Genomic DNA, 11,123 nt, shown 5'->3' with positions numbered 1-11,123 from the left:
GCAGCTACATCATCAAACCGTTGTGTAGCCAACACGACTCTTGGTCCAATAAATTTATATCAGGTTAATGTATCAACTTCAGAAACAAATCAAACGACTACACTTAGCATGACATTACTGGTGCTTCCAATTGCGTTTTCTCCAAATAAATCTTTGCAAAAATTAGAAGAAATACACATTTGACAAAAACTTCAAACATAACAAATTCTTAAAGAAGATTATAAAAAGAGATATGATTAAAGAGTGTAATTTTTGTACGTTTAATTCACTTTTTTTTTTAGAATGTGATGTAACTAGAAGCATCCGAAAAATAATGATTTGTGCAGTCGTTTAATTTGTGTCTTGTTCGATGGCTGCTGAAGATAAACAAATAAACAAATAATTTTAGCATGCTTTTTGAATGTTCACTTTGTTTTAATTCCAGATTTAAGAACCAATCACTTTAACTTCAAAATTAAAAGATAAATGCAGATTGAGCAAGGGATTCATTGAAAGACTTAGTAACCCCCCCCCCCCCCCCCCGAAACAAAAAGGGAGGTTATATTGAAAAATAAATCTGTGGAATGTAAATATAAGAATTCCTTGAGATATCAAATATCGCTTTTATTGAACTTTAAAGTAAAACAACACAATTTCAAAAATATTGTAATATTCACCCTCTTTTAAACCCAACGTGCAATTTTCAAAGCCAGATTTTGTATACGTCTGATGTTAGATAAAAAGGAAACGCCTCCTATGTTATCTTTGATTTTCTGCGTCATCTTTCCTAGCTCTATAAATTGGCTCAAATGTAAACATACGGTAGAAACAAATCAAATCAGTGGTAGAATAACATATCTGTGCAGAAAATGCCTAGGAAAGAAAGTGTTGAGAACAATTCTTGTAGTGAATTTGAAAACAAAGACCACGTGGTGTTATCTGGGTGTTTAATGCTGATACAGAAGAACCGAAACAAGGACTGCAGAATACCCGTGTCTGTAAAAGTCTATAGAAATAACTTTGAACATTATGTTATACTTCAAAACAGACGGAAAATCTCCACACATCAAATGTTTGTGAATTTAAAACATTCCTGTGTACAACAAAGTGACAAAAACAGCAGTGAGCTTATTATCAATAGTGACAGTGTCGACGGAAGGTCGCTTGTGTTTCAGACAAAAGATGAAAACGATGTTACAATGTGGATGGACAGTTTAAAATCTAATGTGACTCCAGGACAGAGGTCTCCCTCATTGTCTCCAGTGATCCTTAGAGCCAAATTTATGCCAGTATTACAGGAATCTATAGAGGAAGAGTAGTGTTCACAGAGGTTCAACCGAGATGATTATATTTACTTAAAATGGCAGTATCCGTGTGACTACTCAAAATTGTGTTTAACTCTAAAATTGCGATCTTACGAAAGAGTTTAAGAAAGGTGCAATATACTTGTTAGCAAGAAACGGATAAAGCCCGTACTAGTGTTTAAATCAAATTATTTAAAACTTTTTAAAAATCAAAATACATGTATCATGTTTCTTTGGTAGCTGTTATTGACTGATCAAACTTTGTGAGGTATATGTATTTGAGGTGCATACGTCATATTATGTACGTTCAGAAATGTTGTCTGTGATATACTGTTTTCAAAGATTAAAATTTTTGTTTCGTACATTCAGCTTTTTTCTTAATCATATCATGCATGTTTGAAAAGCTGGCATTAGACAGAAAATGGCAAAACAACATCCACTGATTTAAAGGTCAGAAAAAGATCTACAGAATATAAAAAAGTATATTTTTGCAGATAAAATTGTGTGAAAAAAATCGTGTAATTTACCAATAATTATCCTCCTTTCGAAATACAAAATTGAATGAAAACATTTTAACAATGTATAATTACAACAAATAATTAAATTTAAACAATTTTGTTGTTTTAAATCAAATGTGTATGGTTCTTTAAAAGCTATGGATATAGAGGATATTCAATGTTCTGTAGATGAATATGGAATTTATTTCACGAGTGGGACAGGATTTTTTTTTTTATATTTTCACGAGTGAGAAACACGAGTGAAAATATAAAAAAAATCCTGTCTCACGAGTGAAATAAATTCCATATTCATATACAAAACATTGAATTTTCTGTTTATTACATTTTCTTTGATTTTCCCTTTGCCTCTTTCTTTTCTTAACACAGTGTCATAGGCTTGACATCATGAGCGGTTGAGACGTTTTAGGTTAGCAGTTGTGAGATTGAAAACATTACATAGCATTGATTTCAGCAACATATATGGGAAGAAATTTGCCGTTTTAGCTCTATCAAGATGGTTAATTATTGGCTCTATCTTCTGACAGGCCAGAAATTATATTTTACTTACTTTGATTTCCTTTCACACTGTGAGAGAATATTATTTTGGTATCCCTTCACACTGAGAGAATATCACTTTTATTCAATGAATAAATCACAGTATTTCACTGTTGAAAATGTAATAAAATGATGTATTTATGTTAATAAATTGAATGCTTCATTTGTATTGCATTTATATTTATTTATCTACTATACTTTTTTTCTTTTAAGAGAATTTGATGAAGAGTTCTCGTTTCAAATGCTATCTGATTATTCCTAGCTCACAGAGGTAAAATCCAATCGTTATCTCAAATTGGTTTGCTTTGAAAAATGAGATTTTGATAACTTGAAAGCAGGTTCTGCTTACTTTGGCTGGACATCCTATATTTTATTAAATGTTCTCACATTACATAATTTTTAGCAACAGAGCACTCTTGAAATTCATTTGTAAAAGGTATAGATACCGAACAGTGATCGTTCTCAAAAAATCCACAAGCAATACACATATGTGAAGAGGGCGTAAACACGACCCCTGGAGATTCCAGAGGTCTGAAAATTACATCTGTATTTGATGTGATTCTTTCACTTATTTCAAAGCGATCTCATTGGAAAAATTACATGTTGTACAATGTAACCCAAAATGAATTCTATACGATCTCCAGTGAAGTTTTATAACACGTATAAAACAAATTATGCTGCAGTGCTAGAAAGAAAGAGTGAAAAAGAGATAGAGGTGCGAAACGTCGTCACGACGACATAAGATGAACCAAATCACAGGTGACGGTCAGACTAATGTGAAAATGACATTGATAAGAATTCTTCGCCATTACCGGTCATTAGTCGTCCAGGAGTTTTTATTGACCTGTTATCAGTATCACCACCAGAATCATTTACTGTTCTATCTTATTCCATTTACATTTACTTCAGGTAGACATATGTCTCATTAGTTGTCTATCAAATCCGAGTGAAAAGACCATATTAATTATCTTAATTTAAGAAATATACATATTTGAAGATAAATAAACAATACTGCAAAAAGGAATTTCTAGATTTCTCTTGTCTTGTAACAGACAAAGTAAATCCTTCATTGCTTTCAGTTCACTGTTGATGTATAATACCTCCGGGAAAGATAAATCTATTTGAAGATACATTTGAAGAAACATATATTTCTTTTTTCTACTGTTTTGTTATGACTTTCAGACTTTGAACCCAAGCTTCAACGGTAAAGGAATAAAAATAGCTACAATAAATTAATACTATTTGCGTCAATAAATTTTTATTAAAAAGATCAATAAAAGACATTAAGCAAAAGGGATATTATTGCTATTAAATAAATTGCTAGTGCTTAAATCACTGTTTCTATAAAATCTATTTATATGATATCAGGAGCAATCTTCTCGCTGTCCCTTTATGTAGAAATTATTATGTAAACCCAAGTGTAGTAATGTAAATATATCTTTTTTTTGTTAATCATATTCTCTATAATGTCTCTGAACATATATAATAGATGCAAATTAGTGACTGTGCTATTACCTACTTCATACCAGTCACTTTGCTATAATTATTTGCTGATAACATAACATATGCATTATAAAAAAAATGAAATCTGTTCTTGGAATTAAAGCTACAAGATATTAATTATTCACTGAAATAAAATAACTACTCTTCATACACTGGTGAAGTTCAGATCGTCAAACAGAAAGTTTATCCTTTGGTGCAGTGAATAGCTATGATGATAATATTTATTTCTGATGCATAAAGGTCCACCATCAACTCCACGAAAGGATGCAAGGATTTTCTAGTGTTTCTCTATGGTTAGAATTCATTTGGAAGGAATCGTTGCACCTTCAAAACATACATGTACTGTATGATTGTTTACAGGTACAATTATACAGGTAATTTTTTTTTCAATAATACGATAGTAATGTGTGGGTTTTTAATATTGTATTAATCTCGTCGTTCTACGTGATATCAGGTACGTTCTATCAATTCTGCGTTATGCAATGTAAAAGGCGAAGATCAATCTCTTGAATCCAGTAAACAAAACAAATCGTGAACAGTGTAAAAAATACGGAGCCCTGGAACACCAGAGGTGGGATCTGATGGATAGGTGGAGTAATCTAATTTAGTATAAAAGCATGGTATGAAATATATGTCAATTAAGAAAATACAAAGTAAAGTCAGTGCACTTAATTATTATCACAGGAAACCCACATATAATGGCCTGAATGTGTTGCTCAGTGAGGTTTTGTTGTGCATTGTAGAAAACAATTATTTACAATTCAATTACAATATTATGACGGGAAATATTTTCTTACATTTTTAAGCAAATAGAATTTTAATTTTGTTTTTCATGGTCATTTGAAAAATAAAATCATTTTATTTCAGCAAATTACTACACTGTGTATGTAATGAAAATCCAACTTAAGAAATAGATAAAAAAAGAAGAGAAAAAGTTTGGAGGAAAAAGTATAACTTAAGAGATTCTAATATCTTAAGTTTCATCAAAGAAACGTAAGGGATTTTCTGGAGCTTTCGAGTATAAAATAAAAGTTGACAGAGTGTACTTCTGTGATAAATGACCGATTTTTAGTCATTCGGTTCTATCAAGAACATGCAAAAGTGATATAAGACAACACTAAGCGTGAAGGTGTGCACTGATTTGTAATTCAGAGCATATGTATAATAGCGCCTAAAATTAATGCGAAAAGTGCTAAAAGAAATCATTCAGCGGCCTATATAGCAGAATGTGGATGTTTGCCAAACCACAACTCCTGTTTTCTTTTTTTTAATTCAATATTATGAATTTTTTTAAACAGTAGATTAATCCACCGAAATGACCTCCTACACAGAAATCTTGTTATTTGCGGTGAGTGTTTTTACTTTTCCTCGAATGGAGAAATCAATGTTAGTTTATAGGTTAGAAAAAGTGTACAGCTAATGAATCATGCTGTAAGAAAAGATTTGTTCATCATAGTTTATTTGCCAATGAAATTTGTGCTATTTTTCATTATAGAATACTTGTACATTAAATTAAAAAGAATGCATATTTTGTTTGATAAATATGATTATTTGTTTAAGATTCACTACATTTTGTATATACTGAATTTTTATAACAGTTTTTTTTAATAATAGTTAGTATTTGGATGGTTCATGTTGTACATGTGTTCTAAAAATGTCAAATGTCGCTTGATATGCAGTATTTTCTTTTATTGTAAATATCTTAGAAATACAAAAAAGACCGTCTGATCTTTTCTTATTTAGCAGTTGTAGAAGAACGGGTAATTTCCTTTTGTGATTGATTGATTGATTGTATGTTGTTTCACGCCCCATTCGAGAATTTTTCACTCATATAGAGACGTCACCATATACCGGTGAAGGGCTTCAAATTTTGACCTTTACTCGGCACTCAGGGCCATTGAGCAGTGAGGAATCTTTATCGTGCCAACGCCTGCCGTGACACGGGGCCTCGGTTTTTAAGGTCTCATCCGAAGGACCCGCAACTTTCACTTCAAAGTGCCGAGCGCATGGCGAAGGAACACTTGCTACCCATTTTTTATCGACTTAGGTCAGTCGCGGCCGAGATTAGAACTCACGACCTCCCGATCACGAAGCGAGCGCTCTACCGACTGAGCTATCGTGAACGGTAATTTCCTTTTGTGAAAAATGCCTAAAATACAAAGATATTCAAAATAGAAAATGTCTTTGTTGTTACAGCAATTTGGAACTCTGTCCTATCATTGCCCAAGTAATTATAAAGTAAATGCTTTTGTGAAACCTGACGGGCCAATAGGGGGTACTTACTCCTCCTAGACACCTGATCCCATCTCCGGAGTTTCCAGCGGTCCCAGTGTTATGCTCTATTCAAAAATATGTACTGTTTTAAAATTTTTAGATCGATTACTGCTTGTTATATTCTTGTTATTTATTACAATCGTTTAATTAAAAGTTCTTTATAACTGAGCAAAAGGTGTGTTATTTTCCTAATCTATAAAGGTTCAGAGAAATGAATTACTTCTATGCTCGTTCAATATGAACTCTGAATCTAAAGTGCACATAAACTGACCTTTTTTTAATTCGTAAAAAATTCTCATATAAGAACTCTACTCCATCCTCGACTTCAAATTAATGTTTTTAATATATTAATACAGCCGTGTAAATCCTTTGTCTATTTTATGCCAATAAAATATTTAAATGAATTGCAAACCACTGAATTTTTTTTAACACTTCATGTTCATAAACAGGTTTAGAGAAAAAATATTATTCATCTCAAATTACTTTTTGGGATTATAGATATTTTTCGAAACAAATCGGATGAAATTGGGAGGATGTAAGTCGTGCATGGATTTCATAACTACTTGCTGATAGTAGAATAAATTGTTAAAATATCATGGCAAAAAAAAAAAGAAAGATAGAAAGAAATCCTGGTATGAAAAATGGAGATAACACACAATAGAGCTCATAAGCACGAAACACATGGTAAGGATCTCTTCACCTTTTTATGTTCAATCCTCTTGATCATCGATATCTCTGGCAACGTCAACTGCAGTAAAAATGAAACGTGCACTATAGAATTGTCGTAACTCTGACAAATAAATCCTTTTTGCCCGAATAACAATATAAACACCAGACATCATCTTACTATTATTCCAGAAAATTAATTCATCTGTGATTGTTAATTGAAATTTTAACTCTGCAATAATTTCAACATTAGGGAATGAAACATATTTTGAAATTTTACATTGAAAGGAAAAAAAAAATACTTTTAACACATTTATGTATTCATTGAGATCAGACTGGAAAGGACAAGATAGGCTAAAACCCCTTTTTGGCCCCTGGTCTGGGGTGTCTTTTAGAATGATGCAACAGTTTATCAATTAAAAACCTGTTGTCACCACTGCCACAAAATGAGTATTGTTTTTAAGTTATGGGATACACAGAGGTCACAGGAGGGTCAGAAAATATGTCAGTTTCTGAATTTTCTCATTTTTATCAATTTTACAGCACATTTTGTTCAGAAAATATAAAGCACAAGCTTGCCTATCTACCAAATTTATATATTTCATACACTAGTATCAGATAAACGTGATGACTTTAATTTTTCAATCGTCAACTTTCCTTACTTATGCAGCCATATAGCTTCATCACCTGCATACGGGGTTTATATTTCTCAGTTGATTCGATGCGCAAGAGCATACTCTACGTATGTAAAATTTCTAAAACAAGGTATATTGACAAACAAGTTGATGAAACAAGAATATTAGCAGTTTCGTTTAAAGTCATCATCTCGTAAGTTCTATGGTCGATCATTGAGTCAAATCTGACTAGAACGTTTTTAATACTAATTGTTAAGCCAATATTTACACACTGAATTGTCGACGGATTTTTCCGTTATTTCCTGATCATGACAAGGAGCACACGGCAGGTGTGACTGGTCGGCGGGGGATGCTCACTCTTCCATGGCACCTGATCCCACTTCTGATATTTTGGAAGTCTGTGTTTGCTCTGCTACTATTTTGTATTGTTTAATGAACTTCTGAGCTTGAATACTGTTCGTTATCTCCATATATTTCATGCATCTTATGTATAAAAATCTCAGATAGGCAAGCTTGTGCTCTATGTTTCCCGAAGTGAAAAGTATTTCAAATTTAACGAAATTCGACCAGAATTGAGAAAAATTCCGGAAAATGTCCTGTTTCTGCACCCTCTTGCGGTCTTCGTGTAAGCTTTGAATCAAAATAAGTGCTGGTTTTAAAAAAAAGCATCATTTTAAGTTCTTAACTACAAACTATCACAGTTTTAACTGTGTTATGATTTTTACATTAATTAAGGGGCCAGATTCGGCCGTTACCATACCTTGTCCTTTTTGCGGCAGATTAATATTAATATGCGAATAACAACTTATAGAATAATATATTACTATTTCAATTTATCTGCAACCATCTGCAGCTACATCATCAAACCGTAATATAGATAACACGACTTTTGGTCAACTGAATTTATATAAGATAATGTATTAACTTCAGACACAAATTAAGCGAATACACTAAGCATTAACATCACTTTTGCTTCCAATTGCATCAATTTCTCCTAATAAATGATTTCAGAATCCTTGCACAAATTAGAAGAAATATGCATACATGTATAACAAAATATTCAAGACATAGAGAATAACAAATTATTGAAAAAAAATGATAATAATAAGAGATATGATTAAATATTGTAATTTTTGTATGTTTTATTCACTTTTTTGAGAGGGAGATGGAACTAGAAGCACCCGAATAATAATGCTGTTTGTGTAGTCGCTTAATTTGTGTTTTGTTCGATGGCTGCTGAAGCCAAACAAATTTAATTTTAACATGCTCTTTGAATGTGCACTTTGTTCAAATTCCAAGGATAAAAACATATCACTTTAACTTCAACAAAAAAAAAAAAAAAAAAAAAAAAAAAAAAAAATTCAGATTGAGCAAGGGATTCATTAATTAAAAGACTTAGTAACCCCCCCCCCCCCCAAAAAAAAGAATCAAAACAAAAAAGGGGGTTATATTGAAGAAAAAATGTTAAAATGTAAATATAAGATTTCCTTGAGATATCAAATATCGTTTTTATTGATCTTTAAGGTAAAAGAACACAATTTCAATCGATTGTAAAGCTCGAAAGCAAAACTGAATTTCAAAAATATTGTACTATTCACCCACTTTTAAACCCAACGCGCAATTTTCAAAGCCAAATTTTGTATACGTCTGATGTTAGATAAAAAGGAAACGCCTCCTATGTTATCTTTGATTTTCTGCGTCATCATTCCTAGCTCTATAAATTGGCTCAAATTGTAAACATAGGCGAGAAACAAATCAAATCAGTGGAAGAATAACATATCTGTACAGAAAATGCCTAGGAAGGACAGTGTTGAAAACAATTCTTGCAGTGAATTTGAAAACAAAGACCACGTGGTGTTATCAGGGTGTTTAATGCTGATACAGAAGAACCGTGACAAGGACTGCAGAATACCCGTGTCTGTAAAAGTCTATAGAAATAACTTTGAACATTATGCTATACTTCAAAACAGACGGAAAATCTCCACACATCAAATATTTGTGAATTTAAAACATTCCTGTGTACAACAAAGTGACAAAAACAGCAGTGAGCTTATCATCAATAGTGACAGTGTCGACGGAAGGTCGCTTGTGTTTCAAACAAAAGATGAAGGTGATGTTACAATGTGGATGGACAGTTTAAAATCAAATGTAACTCCAGGACAGAGGTCTCCATCATTGTCTCCAGTGATCCCAAGAGCAAAATTTATGCCAGTATTACAGGAATCTATAGAGGAAGAGTAGCCTTTACAGAGGTCCAAAGGAGATGATTATATTTACCTAAAATGGCAGTCTACGTGTGTCAACTCTAACCTGTGTTTAACACGGAAGGCATTGTGATCTTACGAAGAGTCGTAGAAAGGTGCAATATACTTGTTAGCAAGAAACGGATTTAGCCCGTACTAGTGTTTAAATCAAGTCATTTCAAACTTTTTAACATCAAAATATCATGTTCTTTGGTAGCTGTTATTGACTGTCAAACTTTTGACGGCAGATGTATTTGCAGTTCATACTGCATATTATGTGCATTCAGAAATGTTGTCTGTGATATACTGTGTCAACAATTAAAAAGTTTTGTTTCCTACATAAATTGTGTTAACTTTTCTCTTAATGTATTTTTTTTTCCAAAAGTTGGAAAGTTGGCATTTGTGATGTTCTTGCCTTATTCTATCAAACGTTTTAGTGAGCATAATTAGAATCATAATGGAATAACCTGACACCCCTTTGTGTTCTATTAGACTGTCTCACTAGTATAAATATAAGAGACGGTGAGAGGCTGTGTCCTTTCTGTTACAGCGGAGAAGGGAGTAGGTAATATTTTCTAGGATAGAAACTTCTGGACCCATACAATTGATCAGTGGCCCGAATAGAGCCGAAGCTGTTCAATTGTTTGGGATAAAGTTTGGCAAGTCATAAGCCAGAGGTCTGACAATTTGTCAGGTAGATCATAGGTACCAGGGCTAGGAGCCCTAATAGAGCCGACCTGTCTTTGGTGCCTGTGCATCTATTAATTAAGTAGTATTTTAAGAAGTTTAGGTTTACCTTGGTTGTACAAGTAGCTAGTTAGTTGTTGTTTTTTATTCTTTCTTGATTTATATCCAAGACAGGGATATTTAATAGATAATATAAATCTAAATAGTGATTGAGAAAAATTGTTTGCCATTTTTTTAAACAAAGTAAGCGTTAAGAACTCAATTACACATTACATTATTCTCAGAGTATATGACCGAAAAACAATACTAACTGATTTAAAGGTCAGAAAGGATCAACATATTGTAAAAAGTACATGTATATGTTTTGGACATACAATTGGTTGAAAATCGTATAATTTACCGTTAACTATCCTTTTTTCGAACTACGAAATTGAATGAAAACTTTGTTTTACAGTGTATCATCATAACTGTTTTAAATCAAATGTGTATGATTCTATAAAAGTTATGGATTACGATGTACGTATGTTCATAAATGATGATGGAGCATTTACATCAAACCCATAGCTGTTAAGAATCATTTCTATTTATATATCTGCTGTAGTTTTAGTATTCTCGTCTAACTGGCAAAGCGTTCTCATTTCACATGCTATCTGATTATCCTTAGCTCAAAGAGGTACAAACAATCAGTATCTCGAATAAGTTTGTTTTTAAAACTGCGTTTTTGTTTGTAGTTGCTTGGGATGAACATCCTATATTTTATTAAATATTCTTACAATGTGT

This window comes from Saccostrea echinata, unplaced genomic scaffold (genome assembly GCF_033153115.1).
Source record: "Saccostrea echinata isolate AGI-Se365-2 ecotype Australia unplaced genomic scaffold, CSIRO_AGI_Sech_v1 ptg000057l, whole genome shotgun sequence".
NCBI classification, from domain to species: Eukaryota; Metazoa; Mollusca; class Bivalvia; order Ostreida; family Ostreidae; genus Saccostrea; species Saccostrea echinata.
The sequence above is the reverse complement of the archived record's forward strand: the minus strand, read 5'-3'. Positions refer to the sequence as shown.